The sequence below is a fragment of the Aythya ferina genome (genome assembly GCF_964211825.1).
Source record: "Aythya ferina genome assembly, chromosome: 1".
Taxonomy (NCBI): domain Eukaryota; kingdom Metazoa; phylum Chordata; class Aves; order Anseriformes; family Anatidae; genus Aythya; species Aythya ferina.
Window position 1 is genome coordinate 65,579,771 of NC_140296.1, and position 27,806 is coordinate 65,607,576.

The following is a 27,806-nucleotide window of genomic DNA, read 5'->3' on the forward strand; positions in this document are numbered from 1 at the left end:
GTTTCTTTTGCATGTGTACTTGTACTCACTGGCAGAGTGAGGGGCAGCGTGGTAAAGATGTTGATTCAAGCAAGCAGGTGAGTGTGCAAATGGGGCACTGAATTTCAATGTTACTGGGATTGCTTCCCCCATCTGCTCTGAACTCAGGCGATCCCTAGGATCCTTTTGTCACAGCAACCCACAAACAGTTACATCTCTGCTTGTAGTTAAGTGAAACCTGCTTGGATTTATTAGGACTTAGTTTGGTGGATTATGAGGGTAGATTTAGCTTTGGACTGAAGAAGTCTTAGCATGATCCAAAAACAGCAGCTACAGCAGAGTGAACATGTATTTCAGCCAAAATGGGAAAGGGCAGAGGTGGGGCCATGAAACAGCTGCGAAGAGCAGTGTCCTTTTGTGAGCTGTAACATTTACTGGGCAGATAAATGGAGGGGTGAAGAAGAAACGAGTCCTGTTTTTCCAACCTTGTTTGAACTCTGAAAATACATCTAGAGCTCTCTCTGGCTAAAGAGGCACCCTCCTGTCTTCCCTTTTCTCAGGGCTTTTGTCACTGGATTTGCAAAGTGAACCCTCGTATAGGGCCAAGTAGGGGCAGAAAGGCTGCAGTGCAGACAGGGGACTGGATTAGTGTTCCTCTGTGTGAGTGGGGCAGGGGATGGACAAGGGGTGAAAGGATTCCTTAGGTTTTCTGTGCAAAGTTTGGTTTTAGAGGTGTTGGGTGTCTGAATTTTCAAGTTAAGGCTCATCTGCATCATTGACAATCCAGCACACCCCCATCTGAGGTACTGTTTGTGCTGCAGGGAGAGATCCTGCATCTGCTCCAGGCCTCTGCAAGCGCCCAGATGTGGAGGGTGCGGGCTGCATTGACTGGGTATAGGAGGGATCAAACACCCTGACCAAATGCCCTGAGCATTTGGGTTTAAAAAGTGCTGAGGAAATTTGTGGAAAGGAAAAGAAACAAGGTCATTAAAAATAGTTTGCCTCTGTCTCAGACAGTCCCTGAATCAAAACCTGTGGGAATCCAGGAGGGAGTCCTGGGGAATATATATTCTCAGGCATGAAATATTTGGCCATTGCTGGAAGCAAAGAAATGGGCTGCGCTAACCTATATCTGGCCCAGCACAGGCATTTTTGTGGCACAGCACGCAGCAAGGGCATCTCACACTGCATGCTAGGCATTTCACAAAGCTATAGTCATCAGAAGCTAGCTGCCTGCTGTGAGCCATCTACCTCCCTCTGCAGCCAGCAGCCAGAGATAGGCACCTCCAGTGGCCAGGGAAAGCATGCAGATACACTGGATGCCAGCTTTTGGTGACAAAAAGTAGGTGAGCTGAACTGCTGATGACAGCAGGCATGGAAAACGGGGAGGTCACAGGGCCCTGAGTGCTGGAGCCTGCTCTCCAGCCCCCGCTCAGCTTTGCAGCGATGACATCTTCTTGGAGCCTCAGCTGGAAACACAGGGCAGGAGGGGAAGCCAGGCAGAAACAAGGCCCTTGGAAACCCCGCATACTGTGTTGTGTCCTCTCAGAGCATCTTGTGTGTTCTCTGGAGCCCTGGATGTCACCAGGCAGTGGGGACAGCCACCTGCTGGGAGCAAACTGGGGCTGGGGACCTCCACGTGCACCTCAGCCACCATGGTGTGGTGAGGGAGATCATCAGGGTCCCCTAGGCTGTGGGTGCTGAAGCTAGCTACCACAAGTGTTTTCACCAGCACATAAATGGCCAAATATACACACAACTCCCTGTGTGCCTTCTGCCAAAAGGCTATGTGCCCATGGGTCTGCATGGGGGTCAGAGTTTGGGAATGCTCTCCTTCCAGGTGCAGGTAGGCTGGGTTTGGGGCTTCATGTGCAGATGTCTTCTTTGGAAGAGGTGCATTGATGACCTGTGATTTCAAAGGGGGAGAACAAGCAGGCAGGCTGATGGCCTGATAGAAAATCTGGATCCCCTGTTCCTACAGCAGATGCTAATCCTATCTTCCTCACCACAAGTGCCCGAATGTAAAGAGTTTGCAAAATATTGACTACTGGCAAAATCTCTTCAAGCTCTCCTCCTCTGGCTCTGTTGTTAAGTCTCTGGCAGTCAATACCAAATGCACACAACTTATCTCTAAATTCCCCAAATTAGATTAAAGGCTCAATGGCATCATAACACATTTTTAATCCCAATGCTACCTGCTATGAACGCAAATGTCAGGACAGCAAGGTCAGATCTCCATGGATATATATATGTCAGTAGAGATCTTCCTGTACAAAAGGCAGTACCGGTGCAAGCTGGAGAGAGTTTCTTGTTAAAGCTGTACTGAAGATTTACATCCTTCCTGGCTGCCCAGGCACTGGCATCTCCTGTGAGTTGCAAAAAATAGCCCTGATTGTGAAGATCAATGATAAAACTTGATAAAACTTGATAAAAATGATAAAAGTCCCCTCAGGAGTCCCCAGAGCAAGGAACCCCACTGCCCACCATGCCAATGCTGCTTTGGGCCAGAGTGCTTCAGACACCTCTCTCTTTTCAAAGGGATAAATTCAAACATGGCTGTAAAGTTAAGGAGCTTGGTGATGTCCCTGCTTCCAAACAACGTCCACAGAAATACCCTTCTTTCTCACATCTTTAGCCTGGAGCACTCTGCACCTTCAGAGAGCTGGCACCCTGAGAGTGGGGGCATTTCCCTTTGGACAAGATCCTTTTTCAGGGAGCTATCTTTCCACAGTTTGTCTCATCAAGGAGTAAAACAGTGTCCCAAATGAAACTGGGACAGTTTAGATCAGTGTGGTCACTAGGATTCTTTTTCTTTTTTTGAAGGAGAAAAGTGAAGTTAACAGATGTGCAGTGCACCTTCCCAAGCAGTTAGATGGAGCCTGTCAGTAGGACATGTTCCCCCCAAGCTGGTCCTCAGTCACTTGATGTTTACACCAGACCCAAATTCACTCAGTAATTGGGCTTACACTGGGGGACTGACCATGTCACGAGTGCCCAGTATAGACGGGGCTACAGACAATCATCTTTTGTACATGGTGTTTTTACAAATTAGCCCCGACCTCTGAATCATGCAAACAAAAAATTGGCCAACATTAAAGGCTGAGGCTTTCCAGAGCTGTCCAACCATATGTCCTAACTACCACATTTTTGCTACTTATACAGCTTTTCATAACTGTTTATTGTTCTGGGAAATGAGAAAGGACTGTTTACACAGTAGCTACAGGAACATGTGCCAAAAAGCCACTAACTCTTGGATGAACAATATTTTCGTCAAGAAACTGTGGGATAATTCTCGTGTCTCCTTTACCTAAGTCTCTAAATTGTGCTCCTAGTCCCTGGTGCTTGGAAGCTGGGAGGCTTTGCATGGACAAAGGCAGATGTCGCTTGTTCCAGGAGACTTGACTCTCGCTGTCAAGTTATGTTGCTTGGCAGGAGCTGAGGACGTGTTGTTATGAGCTTTTTGATGTCAGGATGAATCCTCCAAATGCCAGCTTCTGACTGGCTTGGCATTAAAAACATAAAACCTGACTGGGCTCCATATCAAATGGTAAATCAGTCTGTCACGTCAGAAAACCTGGCACGGGTTTTGCTAGTATCCAGGCTCCATGCTTTGACCCACGTTTGCTCTTCAAACAAACTGTTCAGAGAAGAGCTGGGAGGTGACATGATCTCCTAAAGACTATTGATCCACCAATACTTTGAAGAGAAGAGGGAGGTGGGGAGAATGGGACATTCTTTGGGATTGTGAAAATAATAGACAAATCCATCAAAGAAATTGAATCCCATGGCAGATACTCCTGCTTCAGCCAAGAGGAGGAACAACAGATAATCTCAGTTTAACACCACGGTATTTCTCCTGAGATGTGTGTTGCTGTGTAAAAGAGAGTTATTTGCCTTCATGTAGAGGTTGCCCAATGCAATTTCTTCACCTGCCTGTATTAAGGAGGATTTCCTTTTCCTTCCCTTAAAAAACACCTTAAACTAGTTAAAAGTGGTGGCCAAGGACCATGTCTCTGCTGCATCTTGCCCTGCAGAATCACAGCAAATTGCAGACATGGGCCCAACATTGGCAAGGAGGGAGGCTGTAATCCTAATTCTGCTTGGGCAGGTTTTGCTCTGCAGCTGGAGAGGCTGTGGCCATGTGAGCTGCTGAAAGATCTTTCTTCCACCTCTAATCTCTCATTCCTTAGAAGTGTGAGTGCCCCCTGAACCAAGCACCACACCTCCCTTACAGCGGGCAGGAAGCCCGGAGAGGAGAGCTCCCTCCTGAGTTATGGGGCCCCTGCCCACATTGACTGACTTGTGGCCTCAGTCTGGTCCCCAACTTTGTTCTGTTCTTGCTGGGAAGTGTCAGCACCTGCAATGCCTTCCCCCAGATGAAGTGCTGAGGGGTGAGACGGGGCAGAACGAGGCAGACAGGCTGCCCTGCAATGAGGCTGCACACCTGGGACGGACAATCAGATGGACAGATGGATGGATAGATGAAGGAGAGTTGGGACATCCACAGAGCAGTTGGCATTTCTTAGGGCACTTCTGGTAATCCCAGAGACTTGGGGGATAATCTGACTGAGAAGTTAGAGCTGCTCAAAGCTCAGGTAAAATACCAAGCCATGGATTAATGCTGGTTCTTTGAGGGACCCATGCAGGAGCTCCTGGCAGTAGGTGAGGGTATTTTGAGAGCTGGCAGTCCCAAAGGGAGCAGGCCAGGAGCACGGCCGCCCTTTCCATCGGGGCCTCGTGCTGTCCTATCTACGATGCCTTAAAAGGCTGGTGGCACAGAGGTGCTGCGGTCCTTATCTCCTCTGGGTGGCCAGGGCTCTGGAGATATTATATTTATAGCTCATCTGGAGCACAGATGCCTAACTGCCTAATTGCTATATACATAGTGTGGGTAACCCAATAAAGCCGTGAGTCTCCGCTTTTGTCCCCGTCCTCTCTCACTCGCGGGCTCACGAGCAGAGGCACCACCAGGCTGCAGCAAGGTAAGGCAGTGGCTTGTCTGACTTTTCACCGTCATTTGGCCCCTGTTCTCCTTTTCACCTTTCCTTTGCAACAGAGGCTGGAGGTTTCTCGGGGCTCTACTTAGACACCATGAGGGGAGGGCTTCTTTCTTATGGGAAGAGGGGATTTTAGGAAGTTTGTTCATTTCTTGCTGCCAGGACACATACAGAGTGTCTCACGTTGTATTTCCAGACTGCTGTTAGGAATCAGGTGCTAAATAGCAGCTGCTCTTTAGTTTCTGCACTAATAATATGCTGTCATGTTTCCATGTTCTGAAGGAATACAACCATGTCTAACTATAGACACTTTCCTGGTTTTAATAGGAAACTGAGTGACTTCAGACAGAAAAATTCTGATCAGTTATTTTCTGTTTTTTTGTGTGTTTTCTTCCCCCTCTATCAGCATTTTCTTCTTTACGATGAATTTTTGGAAAATGAATAGAGAGCGGAGAAAAAAGAGGGCAGAGGGAACATTTTATTTTTTTTTTCCTTCTTTGAGACCATTTCCTAATGGCCTTGAAATAAAAAAAAAAAAAAAAGCCAAATTACGAGTGATGCTTACCGATTTCATGTTTAAACAATTGCTTGATATGGATTACAGCAGCTGTGTGAAAAGGGAAAAGGAAGAAAAGCACTGAAATATATCTGGGTGTCAAAGCAGGAATTGTTCAGAACCAGACTGTAAAATAACATTAGCAATAACAACCAAATGCCAATTACCAGACCATTGTTATATTAAATTACTTTTAACCTCATCTCATGAGAGCATTAATTTTCAAATGAAGCTAGTAAAAGAAGACCTCTTGGAAAAATAAGATTGTTTGTGCATATGTCAACATGTGTTTAGATGCATCTACGCACACAATTTTAATATAAACATCCCTATAAATGAAAGTCTCTTCCATCCAAGGACCTTAAAGTATGATACAAAGGTAAGAAATATTAATTTACTTGTAGCACAAGGACTAAAGCTACCACATTTTACACAAGTTTATTACTCTGCTAGGCAATTGAATGAAAGGAGGTTTTCTTTCAAATCACTCAGTAGGCTTTGATATGACTACAGATTGCTGTAAGCACTGGAGAGCAGGACTCAGACCTGACACAAACCCAAGTCTTGTACGAATGGTCACCTCACTTCAAAGTATTTAGGATCGGGCTCAATCCTTAAATGAAGATTTGAAAGAAAAAGGACAGGCCCTTAAATGTTCCAAATTGCTGGGATCCAGTGACTTTAGCTGAGATTTAGGTATTCGCATCAAGTGTTGACTGAGCCAACAATGTGAAGTTGGGCCCAGTACCAGGGTTGTGTCTCTGTCCCCACCACACAAGTACATACAATGCACCCTGCAATGCTCTTGGTCCATGCCATTACACGCTCCTTGCTTCTAAAACAAAGTGACCACATCCAAAACAAGTCCAATGGATAGGGCTCACTGTCAAGCCATGCTGAGGTGGGAGAGCCCTGGCTGGAGTTTGGACAGCTAGACAGTGTGGTCAACCAAGTCTTTGTGCGCAGGACTGTCCTGAGGTCCTCTCTGATTTATGACCATAGATGCAGGCTCTGGGGATGCCTCTGCATGTCCAAAATCAACTGTGTTGGAGACCCACTTACAGGGTGGACATCCCCAGCTGGCATGTCTGGTCTGGCTGAGCTGTCCAGGCTTACTCTGGCAGGGGCCCGTGACCGTCAGTGTAGACAGTGTCGAGACAGCAAGCTTAGGAACAAACTTGCTCTGTCTTTTATGTGAAGAACAGCACATAATTTAAACAGAAGGAAAAAAGGAGTGGTAAATACCAAACAGTCTGCACACACATCTATCTTATCTAGAGGCTTACTGAGCCCTCAAGGATTCCTTGGAAGGCTTAACTTCTTCAAACACCACTGCTGTTGCCTCTGCATGTTCCTCTGATCTCTTATGGTCTCACCACCAGACTGTGGTCTCTTCAGTTCAGATCCATACAGAGCTCTGATCTTCTCGTCCCCAGCACTAGTGAAATGAGTGTTGTAAATTGATTGGAGACCAAAGGTAGCACCTCTCACTGAAGAGCACAGCATTGGCTCTGAGTGGGCCACCAGGAGGTGTTGGGATCTTCCCCAGACCTACAGCTCCCCTTGGACTGTTTTTGTTGTTGTTGTTGTTGTTGTTGTTTTTCCTAAGGTTCTGCAACTATGCTTGACTGTTAGGTTTCTGCAGTAAATTGTGCAATAAAGAAATTATCACAAATTATGCACAAAATTATCAGTTTTTAATAAAGTGGTGTCCTTGTTCTTTTCCCTTTCCCTCACTTCCCCCATGTCAAAATTTTTCCTGTGTCCTCAATTTTTTTGTCTATCATTCAAGCCTTAGCCTAAAACAATAAGAATAAAACAATTATTCTGGTTGGGCACTCAAATTATCATCACTGGTGTATTGACAGTATACTCTTAAAAAATAACAAGTAATAAAAATAACTCTTAAAAAATAACCCTCTTAAAAAATAACAAGTAAAAGTAGCATTCCAATCATGTGCAGGAAAACATTTTTTTTTTAATACTTTGGCCAAATATATTTAGCTTGAAAAAATGCATGAACATGAATACTAGTGCAGTGATTTTTCACTGGATTTGAATTTAAAAGTGAAATAAAACAAAAAGACCAAAAAGCCTGTTCCCAAAGTGAACCCATTTTAAAAGCAGTCTTTCCAACAATAATACTTTGTTCTTACCTAGCATTTGAAAATATGATTAATGCATGAATATCTTTACTTTTTCCTTTCCAAAGAGCAAACCATTAGAACAAGGCAGACCTTTGATTGCAGCTGGCAAGGGGCTGGGAGGGGGCAGACTCATTCAAACACTTCTTTAATACAGAAAATGTAAAAGGCCATTTTTACGAGGAAGAAAACCAAAGAAGGGAATGTGAATACTTATTTGGGGGTTCAGATTTTGTCTTTTTTATTTTTTTCTTATTATTTGTATAGTACCAAACTTGTGTAGATTTTTATCAGCAAAGTGTTTTCACATTTTTCCATACCGGTTTTCCTTTTTTTTTCCTTTTTATTATTTATATATATATATGTACATATATATGTACTGTTTAAGCAGAGCATAGGCAATCTGAATGTTTCAGACACTGTTGCACTGTTGTTTTTCAGTTAGATGAATTATTGCTGGCTGCAATATTTTATCTTTGACTTTATATCTCAGTGAGTACAGTTTCATACTGATAAATCTCAGGCAGCTTCAACAATGTTCATCATATAATACTGATTAGCTCAGAGAAGCGTAGATCATATTACAGAGTCCTGTTTTTTCTGAAAGTAGTTTGAACAATCCTGCCTGTTTTCACTCAACTCATTCTGACACAAACATGGAAGGAACACTAACAATACACATTTTAAAGGGATTCATCAACTTCACAAAATGTTTCTGCTGGAAGTTGATTTACTGGCTACCATTACAAATGCCACTGAGAAGTAGTGAAACTGAAAGAGCAGGAAGAAAATATATTTTCCATCTATTCTGCTTTATATTTTGAGTAACATTTTGTGTGAAGCCATACAGGTTTTCTTTTGTAGTCATTATTTCCTGCTGCCTCAGTGAAACTTTCATATCACAAAGAATGAGCAGAAAATGCTCTTTAAAAAAGGAAAACAAGTACATTTTCAAATCCCATCGTCATGGGAGCAGAATGGGCAAAGACATAGGAACAGAAATTGTTTCAAACAAATAGCAAAAAAGCCAGTGAGCTTTCAAATCACGATATTCTTCTGTGAAGCTTAAGGGATTTTCACCAAAGTCTTACTAAAAATTTGCATATTTTCTTTTGGAGGGAAATAGGTAACAGTGACTCTTTTTGGTAGTCTGCAGCTAGGGAAGCAAAGCCCTACTTTCCTTGAGATTACCATACGAAAACAGGAATATCTGCAATCCTCAGAAGCCCTCCCACCACCACACAGAAGCCCATTATTCTGTCATCTACCCCATTTTTTAAATTCTGAGCATCCTCATTTCCTATGCATTCCACTGTCTGTCTCAGTGCAACACTCCCCATGCCACTGGTGTTGGGTGTGTTTGGAAATGCAGGCAGAGAAAGCAACATGTCATTCCAGGGGCTAGGACACCGCTTATAATACAGCGAGAAAGATGTGCTAACACTGGCATGGCACTCCTGGTACAGAACAATAAATAAAAGACGGGAAGCTATCAGAATAATCTCTATTTGCAGAAGGTTTCAAATTCTGGGCTTAAGCCCCAGGTCGGGAGTTTGAATGAGCACAGAGTAAACATGTTCTGTGTTGGGTAATCATATGGCTCACTTTTCATACTGTCGAGTTGCTTCACAGCCTTTGTTTTATTTCATCTCACAACATCCTTTTAGGGGAGAAAAGTAGCACTTTTTTTCCTAATTTAGAAATGAGAAGTAAGAGCCAGGTCCAAAAGTAGATTCAAGTGTCAAAGTGCAGTGAGGATTGGCAGGCTGTGAGACCCAAATCGGGGCTGCAGTGACCCAGGACTCCAAGAAAAAAGTCTTGGTGAGAGAATATCCCTTCTTTTCCTCTCATCTGAATACAAGTCAGTGTGAGTGATGTTGTGTCCAGCTCTGCACAATTCAGCGAGGAAAAATACAGCAGATGAATTCAGGTGTATGAATTCCACTCCTGGACATGCCTACTTGAATTTGGCTACCCAAGATCAGGTGTCTGGCTGAACTAGACTTCTAGATTCCCTCTAGATTCAATGAGGAAAGAAAAGTACATCTATAGGGCAGTTCATTTCATCCTCTATAGGTGTCTAATGAATCAACCATTGCAAGTGCCTCTCTTTCCCTATCCACTATAGTGGGATCACAGACAGACATAGATTGCTAAAGTTTGGTCCGTTAAAATTTGGTGAAATGGGTACCACCATAAACTATTTGTACAGGTTACAGAGAACATTTTTTTTGATTGAGGAATGGGCAGTATTATCACAAGTCCCTGACTAGTACCTACAAACCCTCTCTCCCTTTCTACTTTTACAAACCAGAGTACTGCAGTAATATAGACTATAACAAGAACCGTGTTAGGCTTACTTTTCGTCTTTCTCCTTTGACATGTTTACTTTCCGTATTTCCCTGTATGCTGATGAGTTTTGGGACACTTTCTGGAGATTCATGAGGCTATCCTGGTGCTGTAGAAACTCTTGAAAATCTGATTCCAGACTGCAAACTGAGACCCTGAACATAGGAAGGAGCATGTCAGATGAATGGAAAGTGCTTCTGGTGGAGTCAGGAACTATTTTGGAAATATTCTGTTAGGATTTTTTCCTAGCTTTGTGGGACTGTAACAGAGTGCAATACTCTGTGGTAATGACTTTGCCTCTCAAAAAAAGAAGGTGTAAGAGTTTATTCAGGAACAAAGGGTTATGAAAGAGCAGAGAGACCTAGAAGCAGGGACTGAATGGAAATTATTTTCTAGATCATTCATTCCACTAGCCCCATTATCTGCAGGGAGAAAATGACACAAATCTATTCAAAAATTTGTACTGACAATAGTTTTTTCAGCCAACATGTCCTGAATCTTTTTTAGTCCAATGCATCTCTTTGTTCAAAGCCAAAAGTCTCTGAAAAATTCAAAATTATGGTGAAAACATTAACAGTCCCTTACAGAAACTTTGAATGGTGATAAGATGGTTGATGGTATGTGATGGCATGATGGTTGGTGTTTTCTTGACTGACGGTATGTGTCAGATTTGCATTCCTAATTATTTTTACTGATCTTCTCAAAACAATGTGACTACAGTACCAATGACAACTAGTCAGATAGGATACTGTAGTCTCTTATTTAGACTGACCATTTAAAATAAGAAACAGTATAGCACTTGCCTTACTCATGGATACTGCATATGCAAGTTTGTTGGTGAGAGAGTTAACAGGAAAATATTCAAACATTATAACTAACCCATTATAAATGACATTTGTCATTGCTTATTAGCACTAATACCAAAGCCATTTATTTTTAAACTGTTCCACCCTCCACCCAAAAATCTCATCAGTTTTACTCTGAGTGAGACCTCCAGGACTGGCTGCAGAAGCATTCCTGAGTTTCATGGTAGGAATGTTAATGTTTCTTTGTACACCACAACCTTAAACAAAACCACAACATTATTTCTAATGTCATCTTATTTAACTGTCATAGTTCAATAACTTGCAGATTCATAACCTCAAGATGATCTAGATTTATTAGTGCAGTTGGTGTCTTCTGACACAATTATTTGTTGCTGTGGAATACTGGTAGGTAAGCAGAGGGTATGGTTATATGGACTAGATTATATGAACATAGTATCTGATGCGATCACATAGTATGTGGTCACCCTGAGATCTCCCTGTCATTGGCACAGGCAGGAAGTTGTAGAATGCAAGGACAGTTTGTTCACCCATCCTTTTTTTCTTAGCAGCCTTCTCTTTGCTTCCAGTGGCAAAATACACACACAGAGGTGCCCTCTCCCCTCACCACAAGCAGGAGCACCCAATGAGCATGTTAAGGATGCCTTGGGATTCACAGCGAACCTTCGTCCCAACTATTCCTCCCCCCGTTATCATCGCTTCCTACTGGAGTTTGCCCCTTCTCCCAGTTGCCTGCTTTGGTAATGGTTTCCTCGTTTGTTGAATCAGAGCAGCAGGGGTAGCAGAGACCTAGCAGCCATACCTTCTTTCTGCCTTTTCCTCCTGTAATTACAAAATCAAATGTAGGGTGGATATGCAGCTTAAAAAATAAAATAAAATAAAATAAAATAAAATAAAATAAAATAAAATAAAATAAAATAAAATAAAATAAAATAAAATAAAATAAAATAAAATAAAATAAAATAAAATAAAATAAAATAAGAAGAAAAAAAATGCAAACAGCACTGGGTTCAAATACAAAGCCAGGAAGAGAAGCAGCATGGGCATGGCTGTAGAAGATCAGTGGCCAAAGCAGAGCAGTCAGGTCTTCCTCTGCCCTCTCCCATGAGAGAAGTTTTTGCTGCCTGTTGATTCTGAGTTTGTTGACAGACAAGCCAGCCCTTTCCCCCCTTCCCCTCTTTTTTTTTTTCCTTTTATTTTTTTTTCTGGACATCCAAGTGTTAAGAGTTCTTCTCTGCAAATGAGCAGTTTGGATTCATGAAAATCCTTCTGGATATATGGAAGAGCCAGCACCACTGTGGACAAGCTCTCTAGGAAGCAGCCAGCCAGCCAGGCAGTGCTCAGTCATGTAAGAGAGCAGCCCAGCAAGGAATCATTGGATTTGAAGGTTAGAAGCTGGGGATGAATGAAAGGACTAGTGCTCCTCCATAATGTGATTTCTGACTCCTCTCTGACAGTCCAAAAATTACTTGTCCTGCAGCGTGCAACACATTGTCTTCAAGACAAGCCACTGTTATATGGCTGTGTTTCATTTTACTCACAGCATTTGAATTTCATTCACATTAAGACAGCAACTCCACCAGAAAGCCATGTGAATACAAACTTGCCAGAGACAAACACAATCCATATGTCTACCAGGCTGACAATGGATAATATATTTTTTTGAGCTCTGTGTGAAGTGTTAGACATGAAATTCACACCAGCAACCAAATGATTGCTTTAATCCTATTATTTGAAGTGCCTGAACACTTATAGGGTTCAAAGTAAGCACAGGCCTAAGAGGATCAATAGCGAGGACTCTACTTCAAAGTGCACAATCTAAGCTCATATTTTGAATCATAATAAATGTCTGAGCCTACATCTTTGACCCTCTCAGAATATGTCGTATATAGAAATGGAGGTTGAGCAGAAAAATATCTGTTGCCATACAAGAAGGATCTTTTTGCAAAAGGGTGTGTTCCCAGTCATATTCAAATCAAAAAAGGGTGGCTGCTTCTACTTACAGAAATATATTAGGATTCTGAAGTAATCTGGAAAGTGATTTGCTACCATATGCTTCTTTTGAATTCAAGACGAGGGGAATGGTCTGGGGAATGATGGGGCCAATAGATAACCAGGACATAAAAGGAGTCCTCAGGAAAGAGAAAGCTATAACAGGAGGGAAAAAAAAAAGGGGGGGAGGGGGGGGGAGGGGAAATGTGCTCCTGTATTCATATTCACTGTGAGGAACCTGGAGAGTTTCCCACAGCAGCACACTACCCTGTGGGGATAATCAGAGAATCTATTTCAAGATGAAGTGTCTGTAAAAGAGGTATGGAACAAATAAACAAAATAAATAGGAAGGAAGTGTTAGAACAACATGATGTTCATACAAGACATCTGAAGGGACTCAGTGATGAAACAGCTGAAATAAGTATAATGCATGGCCTCTTATTCAAAATAAAGCAGGCTTAGAAATGAGCACCTGAAAGTAGCTAATACAGTGCCAGCTCTTAAAAATGATTCCAAGAGAAACTGGGGGAATTAGATCCTGGAAAATCTGATAAATTTAGTAGAAATTAATACGCAGGATAGAGAAGAAGGATAAATATTATACATTGGGAGAAATTCAGTACAGCCTTGTAAAGGGAAATCACGCTCTACAAATCCATCAAGTTCCTATAAGACAGTCAGAAACATGCAGATGCAAGAGTCCTTTGGTTGGCAGTATCTTCCTTTCTTGTGCTTTTCCACGTATGCAATAAGACCTCTCACCAAACACCCTTAAAAAACCTGTAAGCAGCCACAGAATAAGAGGGAAGATCTCTCACAGATTATATAAAGTTGGTTGAAAGATAAAGAGGCAGCTCTTGCAGTAAAAGGAGATCAAAGGCTGAGAAGCAGAAGGATTTTAGGAAAAAGGGTGTTCGGACACTGCAGTAGCATCTTAAACTGAATGTTGATGAACACAAAGCAGCCCACATGAGGAAAAATACAACTTTATCTATAGAATAAAGTTTCTGAGCAGACTACATGCTCAAAAACAGCCAAAAAAACAAATCGAATGTTCTGGTCACATCATCTGAGAAAGTAAATTGTCATAATGGAAAAAGTTTGTGGAAGGAAGATAAAACATAGGGAGTGGGTTTCATAGAGTGACTACATAGCCTAGGACTCACCAGTATGGGAGAGAGATAGCTGAGGGCAGGTACAATAAAGATGGATAAAGACATCAGCAGCTTTTAGAGGATGAATAAAGATCAGATGGTGATTATTTCTGCAAAAGTAAGACCTAGGGTGAATCAAATTAAGCTAATGGGTACTATGTTGAAAACAAACATAGAGATGGTTCTTCAACAACATAGAGAAGAATCATCTGTTACAGGAAATTGTAAGTACTGAAGGTTTCATGGGATCAGGAGGTAACTGTGCAAGTTCATGGAAATAATACTCTGTATGGATAGTGACTCCAAGTTGAGAAATCCCTGAACCAACCATTGCTAGAAGCAATGGGACCTGAAGACTAGGATAATGAGTGAGAGGAGCCCTTCTATACAGTTATTCTCATATTGCTATAGCATGATCTTAATATGTGCAACTTACAGGTTCTGCCCAGTGCTAGTCATTAGGCATTCATGTTAGACTGCAAACTCTGGTCTGAATGCTGTTTCCTTTCTCTCTGTGTTTTTACATCTATGTTGGATTATCAAAACTTATTTGCATTTGGCTTTGGAGGTTACGGAGGTTATGGAGTCCCAACCTTAATCATTAAGGTCAGACTAGTCAAAGATCTGCCAGGAACAAGTTAGGTGTTGTCAATCCTGCCTTGGCAATGGGTTAGATGAGCTCTCGAGGTGCCTGCCAGCTGCTCAGTTTTATGAACCTCAGTTTGCGCAGAAGCTCCCCTGGACTCTGACTCGCTGATAATGGGAAGTGGCAGCTACAAACGGTGCTGTTGGCTCTTCCTAGAGGGTTGTAAAAGATGTCAGGGACACAGGCAGAAAAGGCATTCAGGGGAGCAGGAGGAAATTACTCACTCAGAAGCAACATTTTGGAGGAGAAAGTGTGAGCAGTGGAGCAGTGAGAGGGGAGAGGATTCTGGAAAGGGGGCTTTTCCTAAAAGCACTGTAGCATGCTGGGTGCACTGAGGGGAGTACCCAGATATGTGAGGTATTTCATATAGAATTCCTCGTCTCTTGCGCAATCAAAAACACAGAGTGATGAGTTATTTGGAACAATCTTGCTGTTCTTGTTTCGTGTGTCTGAAACAAGGAACTATAAATCATGATTATACTAAAATGAATAAATCCTAAATTAAGGGGTAGTATTTGCCAGTTCAGAAGACCAGCAATTACTGCAAGCTCTGTAGCAATTTGTCAGCTCGGATTCCATCCACAGGGGTAGGAAACCCAAAAGCCTCTTCCCATCTGTCATACACAGGGCCCTGCATAGCAATCAAGCTGAATTGAGGGGAAAGGCAAAAAGCAACAGCTCCTCCACAGAGGGCTCTGTGATATTACCTGGGTCTCCTCTACAACACACAGAGAAAATACTTCGAGCAACAAATCAGAGAACAAATGCTTTCTCATCTTCATTTCTAAGACGGTCTTTTTAAATAAAGTTCTGTGTCTAGGAGTGACAGAAGAGTTAGCATTTCTAAAGACCACTCAACTCTTGTCAGAAGATGTAGTCTTGATCCTGTGACACTTCCAAAACTCAATCATCATGAACCAGGGTTTTTCTTAACAGCTACCAGATTCTTTAAACCCTAACCTACTCATTGAAGCTTCCTCTGGTGTTCTCCATCCCCTCCTTCCTTGAGCACTGTCACTCTTCTCTCCTCTGATTCCCTCAAATCACAACCACTCATCAGTGTCAAGAGATCTTTGTCACCACGGCTGAGACAGAGTGAGTGCCAGCAACAAGGACATAGCTGCTTTCCTGTCTGTGTCATCTGCAAACATCCCTACATCTCAACAGTCCATGGAGAAAGGGTAATACAGAGATGGAGGCAGACCACATGTTGGCCAGTGCCACATGGCCACATTTGCTTTGAGGCAACTTTTTCAGGAGATAGATTTCTGGGAATGAAACAACAGCTAACTAGGTAGAAAAGAAGGTCATGATTAACTATAAAAATGGAGCAAAGTCTTTGTCCAAACTGATCATAAAGATCTAAACATAAGTAGTCTAAACTGCTCTCAGCACCGTCACAGACTACATTATCACAGAGTTGGCCTTGAAATTGAGTCAGTATCACCTATCTTATCACATAACAATGTCATCTTTCTGACGATAACATTTCCTATAGAAAAGCAGAAGTTTCTCAGTGCTACTGAGCTATGGCATCTCCCTCTAAAGTCACTGCAGAAAATTGTTAAAACTGTCTGTGAAAACAATTAAAAACTAAAACATTTTTTTTTCCAAATTAGTTTGGAATTTCTAAAGTGTTGCGTTTTTCACATTGGTTTAGAATAAACACCCAAATAAAAATAAAAGTTATGCATCCATTCAAAGTAGATAGATTTCCAGCTCATGTAAAGGTCTCTGTCTGCTTTGGTTGCAGTAGACTTAATGGATTGTCTAAAAGTATCTGTAATTTCTTCAGAGTCTGTGAAACTCTGATGCTTCTTACTCGCTCAGCATTTCTCTTTCATCACCCAAGGAAAGGAAAGAAAAAAATAAAAAATAAATAAATAATAATTAAAAAAAAGATCACCATATTGCAAAAAGACTTATGACTGGGATACTGTATGGGGAAATAAAATATAGACTATAGACTAAAGCCAAGCCATTTACGCTTTGTATATTTATTGTGTACTTGAGAATAACTATGTATTTGAAAATATCTTAGAATAAGATATTAGATATCTTATTCTTAGATATTATTATATAAGAATGAAATTTCAGAAAGATTTAATATTGGCTGGTTGTTATTTCAGGTTTAATGAACTAAAATGCAATGTCTGCATGAGTCTATACTACTTCCTAAACAGCAGTGCCAAGAACAGCAGTTCACCTAAATGTACCCTCTCATGTTCAATGGAAGCTTGTGTTATGTGGGTTCCAGCATCAGAAGAGGATTTGCTGAATTTCGATAAAGTAACATAACAGTTGCCAGATAAGATTGTGATGGGACAAGTCAGTCAGTAGCTTAGCCATTTTCAAGCTTTAAAGCATAGTTTTCCACCTCCTTTGCCCCCTCAGAGACATTAAATTTCTCTGTGACTCAACTTTGGGGAAATAGGTATATTACACTTCCAGACACCTTTTTCCACTATTTTTCTTGGTTCGTTCATTTCAGCCAGAAAAGGAGATAAGTGTTGAAATGGTGGTTACTGAGGCATCAACCTAGTAGCTAAAGTAAGATTTCTGAGGGATTAGTAAAATCACTGAGAAGTCCCAGTATGAGAAGGATACATTTTCCATCTCATTTCCTATATGTGAGGTATGCCCTTCTCCATATCACATTTAAACCTGTTAAGGCACACAGTCAACTGAAGTACAAACAATAAACGCCACTTAAATGCTACATCTATTATGAATATCTAAGCCATAGGGTATGCTTCTGAATCACAAGATGGTACTGAAAGGTGTTTGTGTTTTCAAGCCTAAATGCAGGCTTCCTTTTAGAGATATTGCCTGATGTCTTCATTGAATTGTTTCCACTGAAGCCTTGAAGATGGCTAATCAGAGAACCAATGAAGTTAAAAAAAAAAAAAAAAAAAGTCACTAAACCGTTAAATTTGCCAATGGGGGAAGTACATAGATAGATAGATAGATACATAGATAAACTTCCCATTCACTTCCCATACCTTTCCCCACTGTCTGCCTGACAATTAAGGAAATAAATTTTCTTTCCCCCCAGTGGATTTAATACTAGTGGGAGAGAAGGTATGTGACTTTTTGCCAGTCCAGTGAATAAGAGGTCAGAGGTTCCTCTTGCCATCTCTGGTAGTGCTTGGTGGAGAGCACCAAACTGTGCTGTCTGGTAAGTCTCCCTCATCCCTTTTCAGCTCCTACTAAGCATCAGGTCCAATTGTGAGCACACAACCCCACAGATCATCAGGTTATAAATCAGTAGAGGCTCTCCTGCCTTCAGGGACTCAGAGATTTGATTAAATCAGACAAAAATGATCTTATCTTCCCAAACTCAACTCATGGCCTGCAACAGTTAAGCTAAACAATTTCAGGTAGAAACAGTAGGTATTTTTAACTTGTAATTGTGGAAAACACTACAGTGTATAACAGCAGGTCACGTCAAAATATCTCTGGCAGAGTTGCTATCTTGGCTGTTAGTGGACAGGTAGGGAAGTGAAAATATCATGGAAATAGAAAAAAAATATGTATTTAATTTGTTTGAATATTTAATTTGTTGAATATTTAATTTGATTTAGAAAGGTCTGGAAATAAACTGACTCAAATAGCCCAAATCTAATCACCTTCAGGGCTCATTTTTCTTCTTTACATCCACTTCTAAAACAGAGGTGAGTTACAAACTACATCTAAGATGGAAATTAAAGTTTTTGTCGCCACTGTGCAGTAATTTAAGCTAAAATAGAGAAAGATAAGGATTATTATTATTATGCATTTATCAAGGCTTTGTAAAATTCCTAACAACTCGCACAAGAGTGTATCTGTCCTGAAAGCTGTATTTACTATTTATATTAGGTGAAACTAAAGACTAGAAAGATTCAATGTCTTGTCCAAGGGCATCAGGCAAGTGATAGGACTGGAAACCCATCCAGCAGCTCTCCCAGTAAATGGTTACAACCCCATGGTAGCTCAAGAGCTCACTGAAAATTACTCCCTGTCTGGTTTAACTCATCTGCCAGTGCTAGTGCCAATGCAAGGGAACAGCCAGTGACACATGGCTGGGGAGAGCAGCAGCTTTGATTCAAATGAGCTTTAATTGCCATGGAATCAAGCTCCATAGTCCCTTACAGCTGTGGCTGCTCCTCCAGGGCACAATGCCTGAGCTTTGAAAATATAACTGTAAGGGCTGCAGCAACAGACAGACAGACCCTTGGGCATTGATGAACATCAGAATAACTCCCATTTGTAGAGGAGAGCTAGGAATGGCCCTTTCTTACCATTTTATTCTGTCTGTGCTTTTGGTAGATTTCAGGTAGAGCTAGGACATACTAATACATTCCACATCATTCAAAATCTGACTGCCTTTCAGGTACTCAAGATGAGAGCGAGTATGGGTCAGGGTTCTGGCACAAGGGGGTTGTTTTTTTGCTTTTTTTTTTGTTTGTTGTGTTTTGTCAGTTTGTGTTTTGTTTGTTTGTTTGTTTGTTTTCAGGAGAGACCCTTAGCAAACCCATTTCAGGAAGTACTTTTTTACTATTTGGATGACTCAGGTTGCCCAGAGAGGCTGTGTGGTCTCCTCTTTGGAGACCTCCAAAAGCCGCTTGGAGATGGGCCTGGGCAGCCTGCACTGGGTGGTCCTGCTGGAGCAGGGCTTGGGCCTGGTGGCCTCAAGCATCCTGTGGTTTAGTGATCTGTATAGCTGCACCACTGCCCAAGCATGTGCCAGGACCCAGTGTCCAACACAAAAGGACACAGGATTATCTTGCATCATCTGGATGCAGAACAGCAGCAACAATATCTCAGGCTAATGGGCTTTACTTTCTCATCCTATTAGTTTCTCATAAGGCTGCAAGCCCTGAATTTAAAGCACCTCCTTTTGGCGTGCACCAGTCACTACTGGGGTAGCACCCTGGATTGCCTCCCCTCTCTGCCCCTCACGTGGCAGAGAGCAGACATCCCCCAGGTGCTTCTGATCCAAATTCTTCCCTCCAGGAGGTTTCCCAGGACCCTCGCTGTTTCGATTAACAGAATGTGTTTCTGCTACAATGGTTGATATATGAAATTGGATTTTGTAGCAGAAAAATTAGTTCCTGGTTATAGGAGGATTAATGGCTCCCCTCTCTTTAGTGTGTGCCCACTGGCAGGGCGCTCTGCTGGGTCCCGAGCATGTACTGAGACAACCTGTTCCCTTGGCTCACTCTTACACAAGGGGCTTGTGGTTTCACTAATTTCCCCTGCTTTTCTTCTTTTTCTTCCTCACTACGGGGGGAACTCACAAAGAAAGGAGGGTGGGGAGAAACAAGAAAAGGCTCCGAGTGCTCGTAGGAAAAGCCTGCACACTTGCTTCTTGTAAAAATGTGCACCTCTCCACGAAGGGGAGAGACAGCTTGTTTCACTCCTCTCTGGGCGAGGCACTGTCACAGCAGGCAAAATAGCCAAAGTGAATAAAAACTACTGATTTTAACCCAACGCTTCGCTTTCTCAGCCAGGTGAAGAGACTTACAAATGCTTGGCTTCGACTTGCTGTAAAACAGGATCCCTCAGCTTTGGCGAAGCCGCGTTATTAAATAAGCATCAGGGGTTTAAAGAAACAAAGGCTGGAGGAGTTGGTGGGGGGGAGCCTTATTTTAGGAAGGGGGCCAACAAAGCTGAGATGTTTAGGAGGGGGAAGTATCTACACCCTTGGAAGAGAGCAAGTGCCGGGTGCCAGCTGCAGAGAGCCTACAAGAACGGGTGTCTCCGATCCTTTTGTCTCCTTATATGGTAAAATGATAGCGAGGGGTTTCGCTGGGCTGGGGAAGGCAGCAGCCTGCTTCCACACCACGCTGCCTGCGGAGCTGAAATGAGAAGAGCTGCTCTGGGCAGGCACTAGGAAGCCCCGGCTGGCTGTACCGCTCTCCTCTGCAGGCAGGCCGGTGTGCTCCTCACCCGTTTGTTAATGGATGTGACCCCCTGCCCCTGCTCCGGGAGGTGACACTAGCTGCCCGCTGCTGCTCTGTAAGTAAATATCCCCTTTTTCCACCCCCTCCCTCCCCGCTACCCACCGACTGTGCCTTTGAAGGTGCCGCTGGAAACAAAGGGTGCAGAGAGATGGAGAGGGATGCGTGATGTGGTACCCAGTGGGTTGTTGGGTAAGGAGGCAAGGAGAGGGATCGCCGGTCCCCCTTTCTCCTGAGCACACAGCCAGGTTTGTGAAGAGGAGAAAAAAAAGATGAATTCCTCATCAGAGCAGTTACTGCTGCGTGTCCGAGCTGATGAGGCACCGGGTCATTTCGTGTGTACCTGTTTTTAATGACTGCATTGTGCTGTGGGTGTAAGCCGCTGGGGAGGTCAGAGCAACTCAGAGCCAGGCTCTTGGGTTTCGCACACCTCTGTGCACACTTCCTGCTTCCTAGTGCAACAAAGGATCATTTTTGCACTCCAGCAAGAGCAGATGCACATGAAACAAAGGTAGCCTTTCCTGATCGCAGGCAAACACTGTGGACGGATTGTGCACGGGAAAAACGGGGAGCCATCAGCACCATATTTCTTCTTTTTACGTGGTGAGAATAAATAAGAATGCAAATCCCAATTAATAGCTCTGAATCCCTTCCTTTCATGCTTCTCTCTTTGTGCCTGTGTGTGCAGTCACGATCATGTAGGTGCTTACTGTATGCCACTGAACATGGATTTCTCTCTGTGCATAATAAAGGAAATACTAACTTTCATTGTCTGCATTGGCTGCTCTAAACTTCCTACTTCCCTAAAGAGATATGGCTTTTGTTTAGTTCACTCAATGCCGGCGTATTTCAGCTTTGCTCTGTACAGAGGCACACGAGAAAGCAAACCTTGTAAAATCTATACAGCAGCTGCCTTTGTTACTCCCCTGATGCCTATCTGGGGGTATATTAACTGAGATTGCTGATTGATCATTAGGTCCAAGGTCAATAGCTGTAACATATATTGTTGGCTATACATATTTGTTCACTGTCTTAAATAGGAGTTGTCCTAGAAGTGCCAGCAGAAGGGTATGTATTATCAGACACTCACACAGATCACAGTGTGAAGGAATTCTGTAGCTAAGGTTGCCATTTCTGTTATGAACCTTATTTTCATCTGTTCATACACTTACAGAACTCCCTGCTTTATGGCTTAAGTCTTCTGTGTCTTTTGTCAGCCAGATGGTAAACTTTGAAATTGATTGCTTTGGGCATTTGGATTTGAAAAAGAGAAAAATAGTCCTTTTATATTAAAAAAAAAAAAAAAAAAAAAAAAAAAAAAAAAAAAAGTGCTTGTTTTCTGTGTCTGTACGTATAACTGGGAAAAGTTGCACCCAAAAGACTGCTCTCTCCATAGAGCCCATGATCAGATCTAGATCCCATTTTGGGAAAATTAAAAAAAAAAAATCATATGAGGTGTTGTATCTATTAAAAACTCAGTTCCAAACACGACCTAGTGGCACTACCGTATCCAAAAGCTGGCCAGAGCTTTAATAAAACTGTCTTTTGCACTAGCCATAAGACAGATATTGATGGTTTGGGGCTGTCCTTTGGTGTCAGAACTAACACATGGTTGGGATGAGGTGCCAGCAGAAAGGTCAAAAAAAACTGCTGTTGCTGAGAAATCATGTTTGTGGAAGTTACCTGGGGTTCCCACTTGACACCTCCACCTGACTAGTGAGCCTGAAGTTGGGAGATGCACCAGTGCCTGAGTTTTTTCCAGAATGCTTAGAAGATCCCAAGATGGCAGAAGCATTCGGGTAGAATTCATTTACTTTTGGTTCTTACCACTCTGCTGAATGTGCTCCCAAGGGAATCAGCAGTGCTACACATGCAAGCACCAAATACTCACTTCCAGGTGCTTGTTTTTTTTATAGGACATTCTCATTATTTTCTGTGAGATCACTGCTATCATATAGCAGCAGCTGTGTTGTTGGACATTATTTATGTAAAACTTCCACCATGAAGATCATGCAATGGCAATTTAGTCTTTATCTATAACTGATCAAAGTACTCAGATACAGATAATGCCCTACCTAAGATAATACAGTTTCTTAAGGAAGTCTCTTTCCCTGAAATCACATCTTTCCTATCCGTACAGACAAACATCAGCACCCCCAGAGATCACACTTTGCACTAGAAAAGGTTTAGACAACTCCTTCAGTCATACTCAACATAGTCCTGCAAGTTCCTATTATGCTTTAAATATCAGGAGATTAAAATAGATAGATAGATAGATAGACAGACAGATAGATAGATAAATGCAGGTCCTGCACTTGTAAGGGCAGATGTGATTGTTTCTGCCACATTTCCATGCAAATTCAAACTTTCACCCCAAAAGAAAATAAGGGGAGTGGGCTGTAAAGACCTATACTCACAGGAGTGAATCCTGGCTCTGTTCCACAGGACATTGAGTCCCAGGTCTGAGAACCAAGCAACGCTTTACCTGCTGTCATCCTCACCTCCTTGCCTTGCAGTGTGCAGGACATTCAGAACTCAAGGGAGGGACTGGATTAATGTTAACACCAACAGCCAGAGGACATGGCTCCTCTATGAAAACTGGGCTGAAAACTGAATGATTGCCTGTTGCTCCTGGCCGTACACCACTGCTCATTCTAGGACCCTAAAGGCGAGCTACAAGCAGGTCTGAGGTGCATTCATGTTGGATAAATTAATCCTCAGTATCATCAAAGAACCTCTGTATGGTATAGTGTTGTAGACAGTCACCTTACCGCATTTGGGTACTGCTGCAGAGATTGTGGAACTCATAATTTGCATTTTTAGACTGATTAATTTTAATTGTGCAATTTTTATGGTTCATTTACATGTGCACAGTTATTTGTGATGCAGATTCTTCCCAAGTGAGGGTGTGAAATGGCAGGGTAATGAAAGTTTTCATGGAAATAAATCTTGGATAAATTGACTGCCAATGAAGCATTAACATTAAAACAATGCTAATTAGATATCCACATATATGTAATCATAGAAAGGTTTGGGTCTGAAGGGACCTTAAAGACCATATATTTCCAACCCCTTGCCATGGGCAGGGACACCTCCCAGTGAACCAGGATTCTCAAAGCCCCATCCTACCTGGCCTTGGACACTGCCAGGGATGAGGCAAATATATAGTTTGATTAGAAAATGCTAGAGGCTTATTTTAAAGCTGAATACAATAATACTCATGTCAACTCAAAAAATTAGTCTTCATTTTTTTCCTTTTTACATACTCTTCTACATTATATTGGCTATCTAGGATGATAATGTTTAGTGTATATATAGCAAAACACTGTAAGAGGGATGTAGGTGAACGTAACACTGACATAAAAATTTTCACCTCTTCCTTTTCACAGCAAATTTTCAGTTTTGAAGTTGCAAATATATCAACCACAGAAGAGCAAGCTCTAGGGCTGCACATAAGTTTGGCAGGAAGCAGTTCTAGACCCTTGGAAAACATAGGCACAAGGGTTCAAAACTCATCACTCTTCATCTTGTATAATAAAAGTACTAAGTTGCATAAAACAGTAAGATATTTGTAAGCATTTCCTTAGCCCTGTTTTCTTGTTGTTCTAAGGAACTCTATGGATTTAGACCACAAGTATCTTCAGAGACTAGGTCCCATCACTGATTAATTCCTCCTCCATGTTATGCAGTGCATTTCTCCACAGTCCACCCAACATCTTCCTTCTTCAGTTAGGAAGGATCTCACCCACAAAAGGATTACCTATTTCCTTGTCTCCAGGCTCACTTTGTCTTTCAGTGCTTGTTCCCAAGTCTCTCATGCACCACAGATGCTTTTACTCAACATTAACAGCTGATGTCTTTGCTCACTATGTCCAGTCCCTATCCCTAAACCCCAGCCAACAAACTGGACCAAACTGGTTTCACCAAGCTGTAACCCACCTATTTTTCTAAAATATGTCCATCTGAATGGGCATCACTAAGACTTATGTAGCCTTTTTTTCCCACATTTTGGAAAGCCAATGGCTCAGGAGTTTAGCAGAGAAGTATGGATGCTTCACAGCATCGAAGCATTCATTGCTACAGTAGTTTCACACAGCAGATGAAAGACGTGCATTAACTGTCCTCCACATCACCATGTGTGCCAGTTATCTTAGACAGAAAGGGCTTTTGTGGTCTTGACTTTGTAAACAGAAACAGAGAGAAAGAGACGGAGCTGCTTTGCTAAAGTCCAGGACAAATAACAATGCATTCTTCCTGCATAGGATCCTCCCAGTTTTGTTTCTATACTTTCTAGAAAGAAATAAACATTATATATTTGGGACAGTGTCCTATTTTTGTGTCCTGGATTGTTTTATACAGCATTTCAAAAATATAGAAAAACTCAGAAATTTCATTGCATAGTAGAACGTGATTTTTTTCTGGATATTTTTATCTTGGAGTCTGATTTCCTTGACATTAACAGTGCTCCTGTCAATAAGAGAAAATGATACTTTTCTGGAAAAAATATACCTCTATTGGAGCCTAATAGCTGCAGTCATTTAGATTAAATATTTTTTTCCATAGGGTAGAGCCAGAGATAACTGCAGGTTTTATTAATGTTATACTATTTTTCTCCTTCCTCATGTTCTGTTATCTGCTTAAATGATCTTACTAGAAATATGAATTTCTATGCTTAAGTAATGTCAAGTATTTGGCCTCTCTCTTTGGAGTAAGTATTGTCTTATTCCACAAGAGAAAGAAGGCAGACAGCAGTTTCAAAAGGCTTTGAAATACAACATAAGAGCACGCCTTTCCGCTTGAGCTGTGCTCTTCCTCGCTATGGTAGATGTAAGAGTCATGCTCTGTGTTATTTAAATAGGCTCCTTTTGTAAATGAAATGTATGCAGGAATGTTTGTAAAACCATACATCCTCTAGTCACTTCAATATCAACCTCAGTTAATCATAGTGTAAATTGTGTGGGGTGCACTGTCAAAGTACCAGTGCTCATTTCTTCTGTGGGATCTGTACTTACTACCACTGCTGCTTACTCCACAGCTGCAGGAATGGCTCTAAACTGGAGCAGATCCTTACTGAATGCCAAACACAACAAACCACGCAGAAACCACAACTGGAGTGTTCCTGCTCCACCGTTGTGACTGTACTTAGGCAGAGGCATTGAGAGCCTTCCCACACAAGAAACATTTTCTGTTCTTTATTATTATTATTACTTTAATGAAAGCAATATTAAATAGCAGACTTTCCACTTTCTAATTCATGATAGGCTGACTGTGCTATCCAGACAGGAACCAGGTATGCTTTGGTTATCTGCACATGTTAATGCCGTCTGTCTGCTCAGAAAATTGCTCTAAACTACTTAAAAAGAGACACTGGAATGCTATACCATAAGCAAAATAAGTCACCCGTGTACAAGCAAGATGAGTTGCTGGAAAAACTTAAATGTGATTCTGAAGAATACTTTCAGGTAACTTTAAAAGGTCCATTAAAATATAAAGGGCTTTTTTGTTTGTTTGCTTGTTTGTTTGTTTTAATATTTAGTACGTATATAGAAAAGACTGGGTGGGATATTTAAGATCTGGGTACAACTTTATTTTATTATTATGTTCAAATAGCAAATCAAGTTTTCCCTGCTTTTGCAAGGTAACTGGTAGGAGATCTACAAATATCTTCTCTAAGCTTAAAACCTTCAGAAGCAGCAAGGGACACCTCTGTAGTCAGATATTTCTCACATCCTAACCTTGACTTGGACACTGGTAAATCAGTCTGGACATTGTTAACAGGGCTGATGTGGGAGAGCAATGACATGTTGTGTTACAAGGCCTTGATTTCTTGAAGACAAAGTGCCAAATCTTTTGATGGGTTTACTACAGGACTGCTCTTCCACAGCAACAAGAGAAAGAAGCGTCCACTTTTTCCTCAGCTTAAAAATGACAAGAGAAAGAAAGAATGAAGCCAGATCTGTCTGAGCATCCTTGTCTCATTTGCAAGCTAAACATAAGCCCCAGATACAGGGGATACAGGGATACCCAGCAACTCATTCCCTACAGTAATCATGCCTCCCCTTTTCAGGGACATGCACAAAAGTGATGTTACGAACAGCTGCCACACCAGTAAGCTTCAGTGTCTCAATAACCTTGCAAAAGCATAACTCTTTTCCTCTCTTTAATGAAGAAATTCATCTTTACAGAGTGGTAGCCCAACAGCCACTGTCAGGGACAGAGGGCCTATGGCAGAAGAAGAGCAGATGGCTGAGCTTTCTGTAGGATGAGCTCTGTGTCACTTGCATCTCAGCATCTGGCTTAGCTTTTGGAAGCTAAGGATGAAAATGTCCCTCTGTGATCCATGGAGAGACATTTACCTGCTCTGCATCAGCTGGCTTGGTTCTCCATGGCTAGGAGCCTGCTGCTGGAGGGTCAGGGATGCAAGCAACACAAAGGTAGCACTTGTCCCACGGCCAGCTTCAGATCCAAGCACACAGATTTCCCTACAGGATCTGCCATCAGGGTGTCTGTGGGCACTCGTCCCACAAAGCAGAACATAAGCAAGCCAAAAGAAAGAGGGCTACTGCCCCTAAATGCGTCCCAGTAAACCTAAACATGAAGGACTGTTTTGGATGTTTGTGGTGTGCATCTGTTCCAGCTAACTTCCACCCACTGAAGTTCAGGTGGATTCTGACTGCATGTTACATCTTTTTTCCACTTATCAGTGCTACTGGCAAATGGTCATTTCTTTACTTCTCCTGAAGTAAATTCAAAAGAAATACACACACATATATATATATATACAGCCCTTCTTCTCTCCTGCCCCCCTGCATGACATTATTGCCTGGTGTGGAAAAATGATTAGCACTTAGAAGAGTGGTTTGCAGTTGCTGCAGTAAGATTGTAGATAATAAATGTGGCAATAGCTGCTAAGTTACAGGAAAATAATCACCTCTTGCCAGAAAGACCAGCACAGTTTGAACTGCTAGTTCATAGTTGCAAAGGATATCATAAATCTTTGCAATTTAGCCTTTGGAACATTAGCATAAATTGTTTCCAAATGCTCTGGACCTGCATGGCTTATGTCACTGGAGTTGCCAGACACAAATCTTCCTTTCTCAGGGGAAGGAAAATAAACAGATCAAAAATACTCCATGTGCACAGTTCTTCTGGGGAAAAAAAAAAAAAAAAAAAGTCAGGTGGGAGAAATGTGTGTATGTGTTAGAAGAAGATGGGTGTCTCCA

General features: G+C 41.9%; 1 protein-coding gene across 6 annotated transcripts in view; it reads left to right on the forward strand.

Moving 5' to 3' along the window:
- The first annotated feature begins 4,814 nt into the window (after positions 1–4,814).
- FHL2 (four and a half LIM domains 2) overlaps positions 4,815–27,806 on the forward strand; it is a 41,172-nt gene continuing 18,180 nt past the window's right edge. Inside the window, exons 1-2 of one of the 6 annotated variants that reach the window (XM_084506194.1) lie at positions 20,391–20,641; positions 21,115–21,186. The gene's annotated coding sequence lies outside the window, so the exon portion shown is untranslated. Of the gene's footprint in view, positions 4,962–20,210; positions 20,642–21,114; positions 21,187–27,806 lie in introns of those variants that run through there. The other 5 variants (XM_084506193.1, XM_084506195.1, XM_084506191.1 and 2 more) reach the window with 5 other exon arrangements.